The sequence below is a fragment of the Lolium rigidum genome, chromosome 5 (genome assembly GCF_022539505.1).
Source record: "Lolium rigidum isolate FL_2022 chromosome 5, APGP_CSIRO_Lrig_0.1, whole genome shotgun sequence".
Classification (NCBI taxonomy): Eukaryota; Viridiplantae; Streptophyta; class Magnoliopsida; order Poales; family Poaceae; genus Lolium; species Lolium rigidum.
Window position 1 is genome coordinate 133,233,098 of NC_061512.1, and position 18,855 is coordinate 133,251,952.

At 47.5% G+C, this 18,855-nt stretch overlaps 1 pseudogene; it reads right to left on the minus strand.

Annotated features, from left to right (window-relative positions):
* Positions 1-311: 311 nt before the first annotated feature.
* Positions 312-18,610, minus strand: LOC124656439 (annotated as a pseudogene).
* Between the last annotated feature and the right edge of the window lie 245 nt (positions 18,611-18,855).

Below are 18,855 nucleotides of genomic sequence, written 5' to 3' on the forward strand. Positions count from 1 at the left end.
GTGCATTACTTAATCGATCTCAGCTGAACTTAAGCTTATTTTCTCCACTGCAGCCGCATGGATTCTTCAACTGTTCGCCTGCGGTTGACGTGCCTCCTGGCACTTCTGATACTGCTGATGTGAAGGAAGCTGACTCGCCTAAAGTCATAATGCCTGTAGCCATTTTTGTTAGCTCCACTGTCATGTTCACAATCGTTGAGTAACTACAAGTTTCAAAAATAAAAAGGGACCTCTGTAAATTCAAGGGTACAAAGGTCAAAGTACCTAAAAGCAAAAAACGAAGGCAAAAAGTTCAATCATAAGAACCGTTTTCACAATGGCATCCACAGAAATGCTGTAAGATACATGAAAGACCTGATCTTGTCTCCTGCCTAAGCAAGATATGCATCATCACAAACGGATGCTTAAAAATTAAAATAATTACAGGTGAATGCACAACTCACTAAACAATTAACATTGGAGAGCCAATGATGCTCCATAGTAATGCAACAGGTTATGACGTATCTGATCTACGTTGCTACCATTATCAACAGCTTCTTTACGAAAACCAAGCAAATACATCCCAAACAGCAACAAAGCTGAATACAAGAATGGCATGTCTACTTAATGACATATTATACAACACCCCAATGACCCAGCCTACTATCGGTGTCCGATGCCAACTTTGGTGGTAGTTATCCTCTGCAATTAAGAAATTGACCTTGCTGATAATGTACAACATTTTGCTCTTAATCTATTTAACTTGACCAAGATACTACTCCCTCCGTCCAAAATAGTATGTCAGAGATTTTGTCCAAATTCGATGTATCTATATTACACTAAGAAGTGTCTAGATACACTTAAATTTAGGCATACTTGTGACATCCTTTTATGGACAGAGGTAGTATATACTATTCCTTTCAGTTCTGTCTATCTAAGTCTCCTTGAGTAAAAAGATACCAAAGTCAAACCAAGTCAACATCAAAATGGTATGGTTTCATGTAGGTCCCAAGCAGGAACGTTGATCGCACCTATGTAGTCTGAGAACTTCGAACACCGAGCAACCAAGCTTACATCCCTAACCTTATACGAGCAACAATAATGCACTATGCAGTGGTATATGTAATAGCAAGCAATGCTGGATGCAGGAAAAACAAAAAAAAATACAATTGATTACAATATGCCTCCAAATGAAAACCATTTGGAAAAATGCACTAATATTTTCAGATTATCATGGAAATAGTTTAGATAGACAAAACAGCATCCCCGTGTGGTACAAGATAAGAAATGACATACCGCGCATAGTTTAAGACCACACTCATAAAGAGCCTTCTTGTGACCACAGTCAGCAGCTAGTTGCAGCCACTTCTTAGCACGCACATGATCCTGCGTAAACCCTTCACCCAAGCAGTAACACAAGGAAACGTTATACATGGCTCGTACATTCCCTCCCTCTGCAGCTCGCAAGTACCATTTTGCCTGCATTTACAAGTTTCTTTCAGTTTGAATTTAAGGGCAAGTAAAACCTTATGTAACTGCTACAGAGAAGTTGATGAGTCTTCTGGTAATATGGTATCCACCAGTTAGCATTGATCCTGGTGATACAATCCTGACTACCTTAGTAGGGTAAACCAGTCAAGATTGAAAGGTCCCTTTCTCTTAGCAAAGTTTTCAGCAACCAAAACAAGTTGTTATCACCAGAATTTGACCCGATCAGAGGTGGGCCGCGATTAAGATAGGCTTGAAGAATATACATGGAAGAAATACATGAATCGGCCTTGTATACAAAGTTTGGGCTAGTTTGCCCGTGTATCTGTAAATATAGTAGGATACGTGTCGGTTAGATAGAATTTGGCTCGTGCACGGTTGGGATTATTCCCAAGTTAGAAAGTCTACGGACTATAAATATGTATCTAGGGTTTCTGAAATAAACAACAATCACGTTCACCACAAACCAATCTAGGCGCATCGCCAACTCCCTTGTCTCGAGGGTTTCTTCCGGGTAAGCATCATGCTGCCTAGATCACATCTTGCGATCTAGGCAGTACAAGTTTATTCGCTGTTCATGCGTTGCTCGTGCTGAAGCCTTGTTGGTGGCGAGCAACGTAGTTATCATAGATGTGTTAGGGTTAGCATTGTTTCATCGTATCATATGCTTTCGTCCGTGCAACCCCTAGACGTCTAGCCGCCCTTACACCTATCTTAGGTGTAAGGGCGGCACCTCGCTTGATCATTATTTAGTAGATCCGATCCGTTATGATTGCTCCTTGTTCTTCAAGGATTAGTTTAATATCTGCATAGTTAGACCTTACAAACGGGTTGAAGGATCCAGTGGCACGTAGGGTGTAGTTTGCTAGCCCTAGACAAGATGTTCCGGGGATCAACTTCATGTTGGTTTTTAGGCCTTGTCTAGGGTCGGTTTATGATCACCGTGCGTGGCCGCCAGGCTCAATCACGCGTAGGATGTTCCGATTATGTGGTGAAAACCCTAAATCGTAGTAGGTCGTTTTAGCTTTGTATTGATCAAGCAGGACCACCATGTGATCGTACACCTCGTACGAATCATGGGTGGATCGGCTCCTGAGAGCCGATCGAGGCTCGTATTTAATGTTTACGTGTATGCCATGCAGGAAACTAAGCGAGGCAAATCCATCACCTTCCTGACCAGGTATAGGTCAGGTGGCACGCCCTTGCATCAGCATCGGACGTGCGTGCCGAGTCTTTGCGGGCCGTCGCTCGAGGGACCAGGGCCAGCCGCGATCTCGGGAGCCTCCCGGCTCTACTCGTGTTGCCCGTCGCTGCTCGCCGGTGGGTTTCGACCGCAACACATTCCGGCACGCCCGGTGGGACAGTCTTCGACATCAAGCTGCATCGCCATCTACATCCGAGATGGCGGAAGGTACTCCGGTCACATACGAGGATCCGACCGAGGAGCTCAAGAAGAAGTATGACGAGGTCAAAGCGATCCTCGAAGCCGACCTCATCGGCTCTTTCCGAGAGAACCCTCTCACACGGCATCGGGTGGAAGGGGTTCTCACCGAAGGCGCGCTCGATGGAGTGGACCTGTCCGCCCCGTCGGAAGAACGCACCAGGTCTCGCGTCGGGAGATTAATTTCATGGTAGCTCATTCGCTGCACCGCCATTCGAGAGCCCGGTGAACACTTTGGAGCGTGTCGCTCTTCGGGTGATCCAGGAAATCATGAGGCATCAGTACTCTCCGTCAGGACCAGCTCTAGGGACTCACCAAGGAGAGATGCCACTCCAGTCCCGACCACCGCTGCCATTCGCGTTGGCAGCACCAGAAGTGCCGAGTTCACCGGCATACGTCGTCTACAAGATCGGTGGTGACCCTAGTGATTACCAATTCTTGCATGAGGCGCCTAAGGAGATCCCTCACGGATACACGTGCACATACGTGCCAGACTGTAGTAACTAGGCACTCACGAACCAGACTGCAACTACAGGGACTTCTGGAACAGCAGGAGGAACTTCGGGAACACATCTTGAGAAGCAGACGTGGCTAGCTAAGTATGCCACTCCGATAAACCTCCAGAGCCCAACTCCTGCAGTTGGCTCAGAGCTTGAGAAGCAAGCGTGGCTGGCTAAGTATGCCACTCCGGCGAATCTTCAGAGTTCGACTCCTGCAGCCAGCACCGCGGATCAGATCAGTACAATCTTGAGAGACCGGTTCGGCATGGTGCCGAAAAGGAGGGCAATCGGCTATTCCAAGCCGTACCCCAACGAGTACGATTTGATCCCACTACCACCCAAATATCGGCTCCCTGAATTCTCCAAGTTTAGTGGATCAGATGGTTCCAGCTCAATCAAGCATGTGAGCCGATATTTGGCACAGCTGGGCACGATCTCAGCATCAGATGAGCTGCGTGTGAGGTTGTTCGCACAGTCCCTCACAGGATCGGCTTTCGGGTGGTACACATCGCTGCCACCCGACTCAATCCGGACTTGGAAGCAGTTGGAAGAGCAGTTCCACATGCAGTATCACTCGGAGGCTTCCGAGGCCGGCATTGCCGATCTAGCACAAGTACGATAGAAGCGCGGAGAAACGAGTGTCGAATACATCCGGCGCTTCAGGACCGTTAGGAACCGATGCTATTCGGCTCGTGTGACTGAAAAAGAAGCAGTCGAGTTGGCGGCGGTGGGTCTCGCATCACCGATCAAGGATGTGGCCTCCCAAGCAGACTACCCTTCACTGGCGCACATGGTGAAGAAGCTGTCATTATACGAACAGCGCCACCCAGAGGTATACCAGGATAAATTCAAGCGTGCGGTGGTCCTGGTTGAGGCAGATGAAGATGAAGGCTCGCGGGAGATCAAGAGGTAGCAGGTGGCTGAATGGACTCGGGGGCAAGCCCCGTGTCCTGCAAGTGGGTTAAGCCACAAGGTCCTCCAAGAGGGTTTGACTTCGACGTGACCAAGGCTGAGCAAATTTTTGACCTCTTACTTAAGGAGAAGCAGCTGAAGGTACCCGAAGGCCACAAGATCTCCACGGCTCAGGAGCTGAACGGAAAGCCATACTGCAAGTGGCATAACACGTTCACCCATGCCACCAACGACTGCAGGGTGTGGCGTCAGCAGATCCAGATGGTGATAGAACAAGGGCGTCTAATTTTCAGCCAGTACGCCATGAAAGTCGATGATGTCTACGGGAGCTTCTATTCTTGTAGACAGTGTTGGGCCTCCAAGAGCAGAGGTTTGTAGAACAGCAGCAAGTTTCCCTTAAGTGGATCACCCAAGGTTTATCGATCTCAGGGAGGAAGAGGTCAAAGATATCCCTCTCATGCAACCCTGCAACCACAAAGCAAGAAGTCTCTTGTGTCCCCAACACACCTAATAGGTGCACTAGTTCGGCGAAGAGATAGTGAAATACAGGTGGTATGAATAAGTAGTAGCAACGGCACCAGAGAAGTGCTTTGCCCAGGACAGTAAACAAGCAGTAGTAACGCAGCAGTAGTAACGCAGTAAAACAAGTAAACAAGCAGCGATAGCGATATTTAGGAACAAGGCCTAGGGATTACACTTTCACTAGTGGACACTCTCAACATTGATCACATAACAGAATAGATAAATGCATACTCTACACTTTTGTTGGATGATGAACACATTGCGTAGGATTACACGAACCCTCAATGCCGGAGTTAACAAGCTCCACAATAATGCTCATATTTTAGTAACCTTTAGTGTAAGATAGATCAAAAGACTAAACCAAGTACTAACATAGCATGCACACTGTCACCTTCATGCATATGTAGGAGGAATAGATCACATCAATATTATCATAGCAATAGTTAACTTCGCAATCTACAAGAGATCATGATCATAGCATAAACCAAGTACTAACACGGTGCACACATCGTCACCTTTGCACACGTGCAGGAGGAATAAAACTACTTTAATAACATTGCTAGAGTAGCACATAGATAAATTGTGATACAAACACATTGAAATCATAAAGAGATATAAATAAGCACCTCACTATGCCATTCAACAGTGAATAAGTATTCTGTGAAATATAGCCTAAAAGACCCACACGGTGCACACACTCGTCACCTTTACACACGTGGGACAAGGAGTCTCCGGAGATCACATAAGTAAAACTCAATTGACTAGCATAGTGACATCTAGATTACAAGCATCATCATATGAATCTCAATCATGTAAGGCAGCTCATGAGATTATTGTATTGAAGTACATAGGAGAGAGATGAACCACATAGCTACCGGTACAGCCCCGAGCCTCGATGGAGAACTACTCCCTCCTCATGGGAGCGGCAGCGGTGATGAAGATGGCGGTGGAGATGGCAGCGGTGTCGATGGAGAAGCCTTCCGGGGGCACTTCCCCGCTCCGGCAGGGTGCCGGAACAGAGACTCCTGTCCCCCAGATCTTGGCTTCGCGATGGCGGCGGCTCTGGAAGGTTTTCCGTATCGTGGTTTTTCGTAATAGGGTTTTCGCGACGGAGGCTTTAAATAGGCGGAAGGGCAGCCTCGGAGGGGTCCCGGGGGCCCACACCATAGGGCGGCGCGGCCCCCTCCGGCCGCGCCGGGGTGTGGTGTGGGGCCCCCGTGGCTTCCCTCCGGCGGCTCTCGGGTGTCTCGGAAGGCTCCGGGAAAAATAGGGACATGGGTCTTGATTTCGTCCAATTCCGAGAATATTTCTTTACTAGGATTTCTAGAACCAAAAACAGCGAGAAAACGGAACCGGCTCTTCGGCATCTTGTTAATAGGTTAGTTCCGGAAAATGCACGAATATGACATAAAGTGTGCATAAAACATGTAGGTATCATCAATAATATGGCATGGAACATAAGAAATTATCGATACGTCGGAGACGTATCAAGCATCCCCAAGCTTAGTTCGCTCGTCCCGAGCAGGTAAAACGATAACAAAGATAATTTCTGAAGTGACATGCCATCATAACCTTGATCATACTATTTGTAAACATATGTAGTGAATGCAGCGATCAAAACAATGGTAATGACATGAGTAAACAAGTGAATCATAAAGCAAAGACTTTTCATGAATAGTACTTCAAGACAAGTATTAATAAGTCTTGCATAAGAGTTAACTCATAAAGCAATAAATCAAAGTAAAGGTATTGAAGCAACACAAAGGAAGATTAAGTTTCAGCGGTTGCTTTCAACTTGTAACATGTATATCTCATGGATAATTGTCAACATAGAGTAATATAACAAGTACAATATGCAAATATGTAGGAATCAATGCACAGTTCACACAAGTGTTTGCTTCTTGAGGTGGAGAGAGATAGGTGAACTGACTCAACATAAAAGTAAAAGAATGGTCCTTCAAAGAGGAAAGCATCAATTGCTATATTTGTGCTAGAGCTTTTATTTTGAAAATATGAAACAATTTTGTCAACGGTAGTAATAAAGCATATGAGTTATGTACATTATATCTTACAAGTTGCAAGTCTCATGCATAGTATACTAATAGTGCCCGCACCTTGTCCTAATTAACTTGGACTACCGGATCTTTGCAATGCACATGTTTTAACCAAGTGTCACAATGGGGTACCTCCATGCCGCCTCGTACAAAGGTCTAAGGAGAAAGCTCGCATTTTGGATTTCTCGCTTTTGATTATTCTCAACTTAGACATCCATACCGGGACAACATGGACAACAGATAATGGACTCCTCTTTAATGCATAAGCATGTGGCAACAATTATTATTCTCATATGAGATTGAGGATATATGTCCAAGATCGAAACTTCCACCATGAATCATGGCTTTAGTTAGCGGCCCAAAGTTCTTCTCTAACAATATGCATGCTCCAACCATGAAGGTGGTAGATCTCTCTTGCTTCGGACAAGACGGACATGCATAGCAACTCACATGATATTCAACAAAGAATAGTTGATGGCGTCCCCGAAGCATGGTTATCGCACAACAAGCAACTTAATAAGAGATAAAGTGCATAAGTACATATTCAATACCACAATAGTTTTTAAGCTATTTGTCCCATGAGCTATATATTGCAAAGGTGAATGATGGAATTTTAAAGGTAGCACTCAAGCAATTTACTTTGGAATGGCGGATAAATACCATGTAGTAGGTAGGTATGGTGGACACAAATGGCATAGTGGTTGGCTCAAGGATTTTGGATGCATGAGAAGTATTCCCTCTCGATACAAGGTTTAGGCTAGCAAGGTTATTTGAAACAAACACAAGGATGAACGGTACAGCAAAACTCACATAAAAGACATATTGTAAACATTATAAGACTCCATACCGTCTTCCTTGTTGTTCAAAACTCAATACTAGATGTTATCTAGACTCTAGAGAAACCAAATATGCAAACCAAATTAGCAAGCTCTAAGTATTTCTTCATTAATGGGTGCAAAGTATATGATGCAAGAGCTTAAACATGAGCACAACAATTGCCAAGTATCAAATTATCCAAGACATTTTAGAGTTACTACATGTAGCATTTTCCAATTCCAACCATATAACAATTTAACGAAGGTGAAACTTCGCCATGAATACTATGAGTAGAGCCTAAGGACATATTTGTCCATATGCTACAGCGGAGCGTGTCTCTCTCCCACAAAGTGAATGCTAGGATCCATTTTATTCAAACAAAACAAAAAACAAAAACAAACCGACGCTCCAAGCAAAGTACATAAGATGTGACGGAATAAAAATATAGTTTCGGGGGAGGAACCCGATAATGTTGTCGATGAAGAAGGGGATGCCTTGGGCATCCCCAAGCTTAGACGCTTGAGTCTTCTTGATATATGCAGGGGTGAACCACCGGGGCATCCCCAAGCTTAGAGCTTTCACTCTCCTTGATCATATTGCATCATACTCCTCTCTTGATCCTTGAAAACTTCCTCCACACCAAACTCGAAACAACTCATTAGAGGGTTAGTGCATAATAAAAATTCACATGTTCAGAGGTGACACAATCATTCTTAACACTTCTGGACATTGCATAAAGCTACTTGGACATTAATGGATCAAAGAAATTCATCCAACATAGCAAAAGAGGCAATGCGAAATAAAAGGCAGAATCTGTCAAAACAGAACAGTCCGTAAAGATGGATTTTATTAGGCCACCGGACTTGCTCAAATGAAAATGCTCAAATTGAATGAAAGTTCATATCCGAGGATCACTCACGTAAATTGGCTTAATTTTCCGAGTTACCTGCGGAGAATTAGACCCAGATTCGTGACAGACAAAGAAATGCATTTCACGCGCAGTAATCCAAATCTAGTACTTACTTTACTATCAAAGATTTTACTTGGCACAACAAAACACAAAACTAAGATAAGGAGAGGTTGCTAAAGTAGTAAACAACTTCCAAGACACAAATATAAAACAAAGTACTGTAGCAAAATAACACATGGGTTATCTCCCAAGAAGTTCTTTCTTTATAGCCGTTAAGATGGGCTCAGCAGTTTTAATGATGCACTCGCAAAAGATAGTATGTGAAGCAAAAGAGAGCATCAAGAGGCAAATTCAAAACATATTTAAGTCTAACATGCTTCCTATGCATAGGAATCTTGTAAATAAACAAGTTCATGAAGAGCAAAGTAACAAGCATAGGAAGATAAAACAAGTATAGCTTCAAAAATTTCAGCACATAGAGAGGTGTTTTAGTAACATGAAAATTTCTACAACCATATTTTCCTCTCTCATAATAACTTTCAGTAGCAACATGAGCAAACTCAACAATATAACTATCACATAAAGCATTCTTATCATGAGTCTCATGCATAAAATTATTACTCTCCACATAAGCATAATCAATTTTATTAGTTGTAGTGGGAGCAAATTCAACAAAGTAGCTATCATTATTATTCTCATCAAGTGTAGGAGGCATAGTATAATCACAACAAAATTTACTCTCCATAGTAGGTGGCACCAAAAGACCAATATCATTATAATCATCATAAATAGGAGGCAAAGTATCATCAAAGTAAATTTTCTCCTCAATGCTTGGGGGACTAAAAATATCATGAAAACCAGCTTCCCCAAGCTTAGAACTTTCTATATTATTATCAACAATGGTGTTCAAAGCGTTCATACTAATATTACTACCAGCATGCAAATAAGATTTCATAGGTTTTTTAATTTTCGCATCAAACAATCCATGTTTTAAATCAGGAAATAGAATAAGAAGCTCATTGTTGTCCATTATGCCAAACTAGTGTAAACAAGAAACAAAAAGATGCAATTGCAGGATCTAAAGGAAATAGCTTCAAGCACACACACGACGGCGCCAGAAAAGTACTTTACTTGGAACCGGAGTATGAGTGCCTTTTTACCTTTCCTCCCCGGCAACGGCGCCAGAAAAGTGCTTGATGTCTACGGGAGCTTCTATTCTTGTAGACAGTGTTGGGCCTCCAAGAGCGAGAGGTTTGTAGAACAGCGAGCAAGTTTCCCTTAAGTGGATCACCCAAGGTTTATCGATCTCGGGGAGGAAGAGGTCAAAGATATCCCTCTCATGCAACCCCGCAACCACAAAGCAAGAAGTCTCTTGTGTCCCCAACACACCTAATAGGTGCACTAGTTCGGCGAAGAGATAGTGAAATATAGGTGGTATGAATAAGTAGTAGCAACGACACCAGAGAAGTGCTTTGCCCGGGACGGTAAACAAGCGGTAGTAACGCAGCGAGTAGTAACGCATAGAAACGAGTAAACAAGCAGCGATAGCGATATTTAGGAACAAGGCCTAGGGATTACACTTTCACTAGTGGACACTCTCAACATTGATCACATAACGGAATAGATAAATGCATACTCTACACTTTTGTTGGATGATGAACACATTGCGTAGGATTACACGAACCCTCAATGCCGGAGTTAACAAGCTCCACAATAATGCTCATATTTTAGTAACCTTTAGTGTAAGATAGATCAAAAGACTAAACCAAGTACTAACATAGCATGCACACTGTCACCTTCATGCATATGTAGGAGGAATAGATCACATCAATATTATCATAGCAATAGTTAACTTCGCAATCTACAAGAGATCATGATCATAGCATAAACCAAGTACTAACACGGTGCACACACTTGTCACCTTTGCACACGTGCGGGAGGAATAAAACTACTTTAATAACATTGCTAGAGTAGCACATAGATAAATTGTGATACAAACACATTGCAATCATAAAGAGATATAAATAAGCACCTCACTATGCCATTCAACGAGTGAATAAGTATTCCGTGAAATATAGCCTAAGAGACCCACACGGTGCACACACTCGTCACCTTTACACACGTGGGACAAGGAGTCTCCGGAGATCACATAAGTAAAACTCAATTGACTAGCATAGTGACATCTAGATTACAAGCATCATCATATGAATCTCAATCATGTAAGGCAGCTCATGAGATTATTGTATTGAAGTACATAGGAGAGAGATGAACCACATAGCTACCGGTACAGCCCCGAGCCTCGATGGAGAACTACTCCCTCCTCATGGGAGCGGCAGCGGTGATGAAGATGGCGGTGGAGATGGCAGCGGTGTCGATGGAGAAGCCTTCCGGGGGCACTTCCCCGCTCCGGCAGGGTGCCGGAACAGAGACTCCTGTCCCCCAGATCTTGGCTTCGCGATGGCGGCGGCTCTGGAAGGTTTTCCGTATCGTGGTTTTTCGTAATAGGGTTTTCGCGACGGAGGCTTTAAATAGGCGGAAGGGCAGCCTCGGAGGGGGCCTGGGGGGCCCACACCATAGGGCGGCGCGGCCCCCCCTCTGGCCGCGCCAGGGTGTGGTGTGGGGCCCCCTTGGGTTCCCTCTGGCGGCTCTCGGGTGTTCTGGAAGGCTCCGGGAAAAATAGGGACCTGGGTCTTGATTTCGTCCAATTCCGAGAATATTTCTTTACTAGGATTTCTGGAACCAAAAACAGCGAGAAAACAGAACCGGCTCTTCGGCATCTTGTTAATAGGTTAGTTCCAGAAAATGCACGAATATGACATAAAGTGTGCATAAAACATGTAGGTATCATCAATAATATGGCATGGAACATAAGAAATTATCGATACGTCGGAGACGTATCAGTCGACACACACCCCTTCCCCGCCGTTAACATGGTGGAGTTCACTTACCCTGGGAGGTGCCAGCCAAGATTCTCGTTCAACATCAACATGGTAGGACCTGGGCACCACTCTGGTAAGGACAGAGACGAGGGCAGCTGCTCTCATGACAACGACAAAGAGGAAGCCGTTCCACGCGATCGGCCCCGGCACGATGGCAAGCGCTACATCACGGAGGGAGAAGTGGAGAATGTGAGATATCAGCGACCTCTCTGTGATCACCTCCTCAACAAATACGTGAGTCAATACGACCAACGCCGACGATACGACAACGATGACGAAAGAGATCGTCTGGCTAGGGACGCCAGGAGACATCGTCGGCATGATCGCGACGAGGAGAGATATGAGCGCCACGCCAAGGAAAGGTCAAGAGAGCAAGACGACGTGGATAGGTACTGGGACTGTCCCTTCTTTAGACACTGCTGGGATTCAGGAATGAGCCGATTGCCTACAATTGGCAACTGCCCAGAATGTAGACAGAAGAAGAAGGATGCAGCTAACGTGTCCGTGTTCAAACGTCTAGGGCCTCTCCCGCCTCGGAACAAGTACGCTGAGTCCTCTCGGGTGGAAGATCTCGAGGAACTAGAGGACGATGATGAAGAAGAAGAAGATAAGTACCACCGGCCAAGGTGGTGCCCTGATGGACTCAGCCGTTCCCAAAAGCGTAGGGTTCAGCGACTACGTGGTTTGGAGGAAGCCGAAAGGCTATACCTGCACACGTTAAGGAAGGCGCGGCCTGATCTGGCCGCGAAAATTCAGCGAACTTTGGACGAAGAAGGACGGCCACAAAAGAAAGAGTGGCGCCCCAGACAAAAGAAAGCCGATGATGAGACATCGGCTGGCACAGTTCATCCTTCCGACGGAGTTTAGTGCTCCAGGATTAGACGAAGCACCTGTGGCACAACTTGACTGCGGCCCACGGCCAGTTATCTTTGAGAAGCCACGAGAAAGAAGCTACAGACACCTGAAGGCCCTGTACTTGCGAGGTTATATCAATGGGCAGCCTCGTCAACAAGATGCTGGTGGACACCGGAGCGGCGATCAACATTATGCCATACTCCATGCTACGTCGGTTGGGACGCTCTAGCTCGGACCTGATCAAGACCAACGTTACACCGAGCGATTTCAACGGCCAAGCATCCGACGCGAAGGTGTTCCGAACGTGGATCCGACCGTAGGAAGGAAAACCATCCCTACGACATTCTTTATTGTCGATAGCAAGAGCACCTATGCTGTCCTCGCTAGGGAGAGATTGGATCCACGCCAACTGTTGCATTCCATCCACGATGCACCAATGTTTAATACAGTGGGATGGAGATGAAGTAGAGGTCGTCCACGCAGATGACTCAGCCGAGATTTCAACGGCTGGCATGAACGTTTGGGAGAGGACAGGCCAAGAGCCACTCTCAGGCGTCAATTTGGACGACTGCGAGCGCATCGACGTGACGAAGGACGGGGTTAGGCTGGTCTTATCCACCGGCCTGACCGTATAGCAAGAACAAATCTATGGACGAACGTGGCGAGGCCGGTCCTTGTGATCGGCCCCAAAGATCTATGGACGAACATTGCAAAGCCTTCATTGAGCGATTCAATCAACATGGAGGCCGATTCCAGCAATCGGCCAAAATTATTCTCACCATACGTTCTGCCTGTGTTCAACGCCGATCTAACGGGCAACAGGTTTACGTCGGCTGATGAGCTGGAAGAAGTCAACATTGGTTCTAACGGAGCCGACGTTCAAATACAGTGCCTTGGCTAACTACAGAGCCGATATCCGCAGTTTACCTGGCAGATTCGGCTCGGGGGGCACCTAATCAGATGAACATGTGCGATACATGTGCAGTGAAATATTGGGGGCCGATAGAAAAATCGGCCAGTAAAAAAAATTCTCATGATGTACAGCCGATGCACAGCCATCGACTCTAGTACAAATTACACAGGATCTACCAGCTGCGTGTTCAAGACGCGGATTTCGACCAAGTCGGTCTTCAGTTCAGCTTCGAGGCCTTCTGCTTCCTCGAGGGAGTGAACAATGAGAGCTTCCTCAGCTTCAATGAGCTGATTTTGTTGCCCGAACCTTCTCTTCGAGGACCTCCAACCCTGTGCGCAAGGTCGCCAGTTCAGCAGTGCTGTCAGAGGTGTCAGTTTTGGCGTACAAGGCAGCCTTTTGCTCATTAAGCCGTTGGTGTTTCGTCTGCAATATCGGCTTTCAACGGAAGAAAAGGTGATCGGCTCTAGTGTATCTACTGTCGGCTTGGCCAAGTTGGCCACCTTCTACACTACACTCGCAGGAATTGCTAGGACCAGAATGGCCAACCTTTTCTTGGAAGCCGATGGTGGCAAGTCTGGCTGGCTCTGCATGGTGGCTGTCTCAGAATTGCTTGAGTTCGAGGCCCTTCGACTGAACTGTGCGTCCTCGCCGCTGTTCTCGCCTTAACTGAGGCTCGGGGGGCAGTTGATCTGGCAGACACTCTGTTTTTGGAAGCCGATTGGAGTGTCATCGGCTGGCCCTGCATCATAACCTTCTTCAAAGGTGGGGAGTTCTTGCAGGAGAGGATCACTGGAGCTGGTGGGAGGAATTTAAAGGGGGATCCATCATCATTGACAGGCTCTGGGCCATCTTGTTGCTACAAAGAAACAGAGCAGGGTTATAAAGCATCGCTGGAAACTATCGCGAGGAAATTTGCGAGCAAGTGGCACCTGTTCTGCAGAAGTATCAGCTTCAGCGTCAAGTTGTTTCAGCAACGGTCCTAGGGCTCTCCTGAAGGCATGGGTTTTCCACATTATCCACCAGATCTCAAAGTCATCAGTCGAAGAGATGAAGGGTAGATTGTGAGGGACCGATGCGTTGCCATCGGCTCATTGAGCATTGGCTAAGTTGACGATCGGCAAAATCGGTATGAGGGGAAATCGGCTAAATTAGCATAAAGGAAATCGGCAAAATCAAATTGGAGGAAATTCTTCATTGATAATGGGATTCCTTACATAAAGAGCTGATTGCTCTCAAAAGGAAGTACCAGGGGATACATTGCCCCATCTAGTACTACTGATCCTATGCTAAGGGTCCTATCTATGGGCCGTCGCCGCCCTCGTCGTCGCCGTCGTCGCCGCTGTCGGCGCTCCTCCCGGCGGGCTCGTCATCGCTGCTGCCGCGGCCGCCGGCGGGGCCCTCGTTGTCCTCGTCTTCCTCGTCAGCGTCGTCGTCGCTGTCGAAGTCGCTGAGGTTCCCCGGCCAGGGGCAGAAGCGCTTGGCCGGCGGTTCATCGGAGGAGGTGTCGTCCTCCTCCTCCTCCTCGGAGGAGGTGAAGTCATCCCAGGAGAAGCGATCGTCATCGCTCTCCTCCTCCGTTTCCCCGTCGGCAAGGAAGCGGAGGTCACTTTCCCCGTCGGTCGAGGACTTGTCGTCCTCAGACCAGACGGAGAAGTCGTGATCGGACTCGTCCCCGTCTTCGATGGCGCGGCGAATGTTGGCCTTGTGGGCCTCCTCCGGGTCCCACTCCGGCGTCGGCTCGCGGGAGGGGGAGGACTGGGTGGAAAGACCCGACGAGGCAGAGGAGGAAGAAGACATGGTGGAGGAGGGCTTTTGGAGTGCTAATGCAAAGGGGATGAAGAAGTGAACTGCAGGATGCTGTTAAATAAAAGGGGATATAGTGAAGATTCAATGCCACAGCAGTTTCCGAGGAAGTGGTGCCCAACAGAAAAAAAAAATTTGCCAGGTCACGCGGGGAAGTTGAGGAGGCCAGGCATCATGATGAAGGATACTGCGACGGTTCTGCTCTGCCACGACATGACCCGACGAAGAAAAAGCAGAGTGATTTTGGAATTGTCATTTCCAAAACCAGGGGGGCATGTGTTATCACCAGAATTTGACCGGATCAGAGGTGGGCCGCGATTAAGATGGGCTTGAAGAATATACATGGAAGAAATACATGAATCGGCCTTGTATACAAAGTTTGGGCTAGTTTGCCTGTGTATCTGTAAATATAGTAGGATACGTGTCGGTTAGATAGAATTTGGCTCGTGCACGGTTGGGATTATTCCCACGTTAGAAAGTCTACGGACTATAAATATGTATCTAGGGTTTCGAAATAAACAACAATCACGTTCACCACAAACCAATCTAGGCGCATCGCCAACTCCCTTGTCTCGAGGGTTTCTTCCGGGTAAGCATCATGCTGCCTAGATCGCATCTTGCGATCTAGGCGATACAAGTTTATTCGCTGTTCATGCGTTGCTCGTGCTGAAGCCTTGTTGATGGCGAGCAACGTAGTTATCATAGATGTGTTAGGATTAGCATTGTTTCATCGTATCATATGCTTTCGTTCGTGCAACCCCTAGACGTCTAGCCGCCCTTACACCTAAGGGCGGCACCTCGCTTGATCATTATTTAGTAGATCCGATCCGTTATGATTGCTCCTTGTTCTTCAAGGATTAGTTTAATATCTGCATAGTTAGGCCTTACAAACGGGTTGAAGGATCCAGTGGCACGTAGGGTGTAGTTTGCTAGCCCTAGACAAGATGTTCCGGGGATCAACTTCATGTTGGTTTTTAGGCCTTGTCTAGGGTCGGTTTATGATCACCGTGCGTGGCCGCCGAGCTTAATCACGCGTAGGATGTTCCGATTATGTGGTGAAAACCCTAAATCGTAGTAGGTCGTTTTAGCTTTGTATTGATCAAGCAGGACCACCATGTGATCGTACACCTCGTACGAATCATGGGTGGATCGGCTCCTCGAGCCGATTCACGGGACAACTCGAGAGCCGATCGAGGCTCGTATTTAATGTTTACGTGTATGCCATGCAGGAAACTAAGCGAGGCAAATCCATCACCTTCCCGACCGGGTATAGGTCAGGTGGCACGCCCTGCATCAGCATCGGACGTGCGTGCCGAGTCTTTGCGGGCCATCGCTCGAGGGACCAGGGCCAGCCGCAGTCCTGGGAGTCTCCCGGCTCTACTGTGTTGCCCGTCGCTGCTCGCCGGTGGGTTTCTGACCGCAACACAAGTTCAGTTTAAATTTAGCTTAAAAGCTTGAACACAACAAATCAGCCTCGAAATCGCTATGAGCTAAAATAAGAGAAGAGCATATGGAGGTTGCCTGGTGAAAAAGTAGTTCAGAAAACATTTGCTACAGGCCTATTTCGTAAAAAATCAATATTACAACAACTATTTTGAATATGCATCTGGAGTAACTAACTATTTTGAGCTTTAAAAAATTAAAAAGCACAATGGTAACTGTGCACAGAGGCGGTATCTTACAGCTTCTCGTTGATTCCGCTTGACTCCTTTTCCATTCTGCAAGCAGAGGCCTAGGTTGTATTGGGCACGAACATTGCCTGCGGATGCAGCTGGATAAAACCATCTAACAGCTTCCTCGGCCTCGGGCGGATCAGCTGTATTGTAAAGAAATTTGACAGCCAGTCAATTCCAAAATTTCTAATGGCTAGAGACGAAGAGTTTGACTGCGTAACAAAACCTAGATGCCATTTCCACTACGAGCTAGGTACTGTATTTGTTACTCTTCAGAGTTTGAAATCGGACTGAAAGAACACCAAAGTTTACTGTAAAAAGACCCAGCAGAAGACCGACGCACGAGGCGGAGCAATCAATAAGTCCACTAAAATCAACACATCTGCTAGGACACTAGCCAAATTGGTCATAACCTTTTAGCTACCATCTGAAACAAGTAACCAAGAAAGGAAATTCCCGTAACCCCAAATCACTGATACCTTCGAGGTAAGAGACCCCGAGATTGCACATCCCGACAGGGTGCCCCAGCTCGGCCGCCCTGCGGTAGTACCCCATGGCCTCCTCTCGCTGCCCCTCCTCCCAGCACAGCAGCCCGGCGTCCACCATCGCCGCCGCGGATCCGAGCCTGGCCGCCCGCTGGAACATCCCGAGCGCGCTCCGCCGCGCCAGGTCGTGTGAGGCGGCGGCCGTGCGCGTGCAGCGCTGCCGCCTCGCGGAGGGGCTGCAGCGCGTCCCTCCAGGCCCGGCACGCGCGGCTGGCGGCCGAGACGTCGGCGGCGCCGGACGCGGAGAGCGCCCGGTGGAGGAGCTCCTGCGGGAGGTCGGCGAAGTCGGAGCCGGAGCCGAGGGGGGCGGTCTTGGGCGGCGCGGGAGGCGGTGGCGGTGGCCGCAGTCACCGGCGGCGAGAAGCAGGGGCGGAGAGGAGGTTGGCGGCCAGCCAAACGAGCAGCGGTGGCGGCGGCCGAGGAGGAGGGGATTGGGGGAGGAGACGCCGGGCCAGGCGGGCTTTACACGACCCATGGATAAAACGTGGGTTCGTGCGAGGGCCTCGCGCCCTGGACGTAACGGCCGGCCGAGATCGCGCCACGTCAGCTCGATCTGACGGCCCAAAATCCAAACGCCTGTGAGAGCCCCTATGGAGGGCATCATATACACCTTTAGATGTTGTATCTTATTTCTTGGCTCTACAACTAGCAGATATGCCAGGGAGTTGCAACCGTGTTTACAATACTTTTTTTGCATGCTGAAATGAAACTCTCATGAATCTGCAGTCAGATGTTTTATTCGTATATGGCGACAACTCAGGTACCAGTTCATTCAAGATTCACCCTGATGTTTTTACCACCGTTTTTTCAGGTTCAAACGTGGAGAAATTCCTGATTCAAGGGAAGCAAGTTCAGGAAAGAAGAGTGCATTAGAGATAGCTATGAGGAGATGCAAGGATAGAAGCTCCGATGCCGTAATAGCACCAGAGATAGGGATGGAGTTTGATTCGTTACCTGAAGCATACGACTTCTACAATCTTTACTAATGGGAGATTGGTTTTGGCATCAGGTACGGGGGGTTAAGAAGGAACCCTGAAAAGAGCAAAATCAGACAGGACATAACATGTGGCTGTGAGGTAATTCACACAAACTGACAGCATCACCCAATCTCTACTAATAAGTTACGGATTGGTGATGTTGGTAGGTCAGTCCGTCAAAAAAACCGGGATCTCTGTGATCGTTTGGTTTGGTACGCACGTTGCTGCCGTCTAACTGCAGCTCACGGCCGTCGGTTATATGTGGCTCTGCCGCGTTCTCCATCCTCCGGCCGCGTGCTCGGTCGAGGCCTGCAAATTATGCCTCGAGGCTATCCCGCTCGATAGCGTGTTGAGGAGGTAGCGGCTACGGCTACGGTACACGCCGTCGAAGAGCTCACCAAGACAGGCTAGCAGCGCGTGGCAGGTGATCCGCCTCGCCCCGGCCGGCTTGGCGGCGCTGTCAACACTGACGAGGATGCGTCGTAGCCTCCGCAGCTTGGCCTCGACGATGCTTGGCTCGTGCAGCTG